This window comes from Mesoplodon mirus, assembly GCF_964341445.2.
Source record: "Mesoplodon mirus genome assembly, chromosome: 5".
NCBI classification, from domain to species: domain Eukaryota; kingdom Metazoa; phylum Chordata; class Mammalia; order Artiodactyla; family Ziphiidae; genus Mesoplodon; species Mesoplodon mirus.
Window position 1 is genome coordinate 170,959,255 of NC_138980.1, and position 3,256 is coordinate 170,962,510.

At 43.0% G+C, this 3,256-nt stretch overlaps 1 pseudogene across 1 annotated transcript; it reads right to left on the reverse strand.

The window, feature by feature from the left end:
• Positions 1 to 1,475: 1,475 nt before the first annotated feature.
• LOC309805063 (calcyclin-binding protein-like) lies at positions 1,476 to 2,738 on the reverse strand (annotated as a pseudogene). The gene has a single exon. The product of its transcript is annotated as a calcyclin-binding protein-like (transcript).
• Positions 2,739 to 3,256: the final 518 nt, after the last annotated feature.

Genomic DNA, 3,256 nt, shown 5'->3' on the forward strand with positions numbered 1-3,256 from the left:
AGGGGTTGGTCTCTCAAAGCACTTGAGGTTATGACAGTCCTGAAGCATGAGGCTTCAATGTTTTATTCATAGTCAACAATGAGGAGTCCTCAGAGGACAGAAAAGTCTGGCCCAAGGCTATATTTTTATAAAAATCTGCTCTATCATAAACTCTAGGGGTACATGTGCTTCTCTGTGGACAAAAGGAAAATCTCTCAGAAGCTGACCTTTAGTATTTAGTTCTTCAAAACCCCACTTAGTAAACTGAATGGTGACCTGCTGAACAGCGCGTGTTGAGTGGAGAATCCAAGAAAACTGAAATCTTTCTCAGCACTGTATTCATACCATGAGGACTTTTACAGCTATGTCAACTACAGTGGTTTGAACACAAGGGGATAGAGTTTTATTTACTTAATCAGCCACAAGGATAGGTTGAACCCAAAGTATGGATCCCATTTAGGGAACAGCCCCTAAAACTCTACTGTTACAGATTCACTTCTTTGCCTTGAGTATTGTCCTCTCCCTCTAGTTCCCTTTCTCAAATAGCCCAGATGCAGATTAATGTACTAAGCCATTAACACCTTAGGGTGAAAGAGTCTGACAAATCCATGGGCAATAACAAAAGGTGGGGAAATAAGAAGCTTAAAGTAGTGGTAGGGAATATGAAAAGATTTAAATCAAACATTAATATTTGCCTGGGGAGCCCATCTGTAAGCATAAATTTCACAAATTCTCTAGTTCTCAGGCAGAATTTGTCATTAGGGCGGGAAACGTTTTGTTATGGGGGGTGGGTATCCTGTGCATTGCAGAATGTTTAGCAGTATCCCTGGCCTCTAACCACTAGATGCCAGTTGCAACCCCAGTTATGACAACAAAAAATGTCTCCAGTCATTGCCAAAAAAGTCCCCTGGGGGGCAAAATCACCCCCAGTTGAAAATCACTGGTCTAGTGTGAATAAATTATAATCTTGGTGATGTTAAGGGTACAATCAATACAACTGATTTCTCCCATAGATGGAGCTCTTGCTCAACAAAGTGTTTCATTAAAAGGGCAACAGGGAGGGAATCAAACCGGAAGGAAAAACACAGATCACAGGGTGCTTAATCAACTACAAATTGTCCTTGCCTTTACCCCTCTTCTGAATCAGCAGGAAATGGACCGCGTTGGAAAGTTCTGGTTCCTAATGGCTGACTTGACCCTCTAGGGCTGGCCAGAAAGGCTGATTTTTTTTTTAATGCAAAAATTCACGTTTTATTTTTATTCTTACATTGGTGGGAGCTGATGTCAGGAACTGAAAGGCAAGCAATAACTTTTATTTCTACCTCTTAGCTGAACAATAATACACACAATGTGGCATTTTCATTAGGCTTCTTTACATTGCTTCTTCACATTTCACCCTAGAATACAACATTACCCTGTTCTTGAATAAAATGACCCAGTTACCCAGGAAACCATCTTTGGAGGGAGTGTTTAATAAGCATATTTTATTTAAATGAATCGTCCAGTAGGAAATGGAGAATTCATTGCTTTTACTTAGACTGTGTAAGTAGTTATATGTCAAATTTATGTGTGCAGCTCACCAACATTTCCTTATTGGAAACATCAATATTTCCACATCACAGTTCCCAAAAAGACTTTAAAGTCTCAGAATTCTGTATCTCCTTTGGCTTGCTTCTGTCTTGATTCCACCCAGGCTTTATTAATGGTTCGCTTAATGTCATCACCTCCATCTTCATAAATTTTCTTTAGAACTTTCATTAATCCCTCACTAGGATCTATTTCAGTGTCGTAGGAGGGCTTTTCTTTCTCTTTGCATTCTTTTTCAACCTGAGTCAGGTAGACCCACCGTATGTTTTCCGCTTTCTTCCTGCCTAAGATAAGAACTGTATCTGTCTTGATCTTTTTTTAACTGCCTTCCACAGAGATGGGTTACAAGAGATTGTTCGTAATCATGCAGTAACACTTCCCATTTAGATTCTTTACCAAAAGATCAAATGACCTCTCTGTGAAATGCACCTGCACATTCTCAGCAGGGACTTAATGAACTCCAGTTAAGGTGACGTAGATTTTCACAAACTTATCTGACTGATCCTATCCATAATTGCTGATTTTCACTGTATATCTGTGATAATAGAAGCAACCACAGTGGCAGGCTTTTCACTTTCCAGAAGCTCTGCTTTCCTCTGTGATTTCTGCTGCATCTTGTTCGTGATTTCTGCCTCAGTCTTGGATTTTTCAGCTGTCAGGGCATCACGTACTCTTTTTCTAGTGGCTTTTTCCAGCAGCACCTTCACCTCTTCTAGATCCTTCTGTAGCTCCTCCACAGCTGAAGCCATGGTCGGGCTGCATCAGGCAAGGCCCGAGCTGCAGCGGCGCAGGGGTGAGAACAGGAAACGCCGCACGGACCACGCTCACCCCGAGTGCAGACCACACCGGCACCAGTCAGAGTGGCCACAGTCTTCGGGCACCAGAAAGGCTGATTTTGAAGATGGAAGTTGCTAGCTGTCCAGGTCTCATGCAGAGAGTCTCCTAGACCAGGCTGGGAGAACACCAAGGTCTGCAGAGCATCACCCAAAGCAGCAGGCCACTCATATGCTTTTTTTTTTTTTTTTTTTTTTTGCAGTACGCGGGCCTCTCACTGTTGTGGCCTCTCCCGTTGCGGAGCACAGGCTCCGGACGCGCAGGCTCAGCGGCCATGGCTCACGGGCCCAGCTACTCCGCGGCATGTGGGATCTTCCCGGACCGGGGCACGAACCCGTGTCCCCTGCATCGGCAGGCGGACTCTCAACCACTGCACCATCAGGGAAGCCTCTCATATGCTTTTGATATTGCAAAATTGTTCCTAGTTACTCTGTACATTCTGCCTTTAAATTGCTTTCATTGTTTTATGTGGTCTGTGGTACACACCTCATTTCTTTCAGCTGCAGTCATAATATTTCCAGCAGTTAGCTCATTCAACAGAAGTTCCTTGTATTTTTATCCAAGGAGTCAACATTATGTTAGGGAGTGGAGGTGAAGGGTTGGAATACATTGCCCTGAGGCGAGAGGCAACTAACCTCATAAAATGTGTTGTTACCCAAAGAGAGAATATTCTTTAATCACCAAAGTGATGATAAGAAAGTCTCAAAACCCCCTTTGACATTTTGCCGAGATTACATGGGAACTGGTTATGCATTAGACAAATTTCAATTCTCATTTACCAGCTCAGGGCAAGGTCAGGCTACCAAAAAGCAACAGTGATGCTTCTTCCCAGGGGAGGTTATGTTGCAACCTTAAT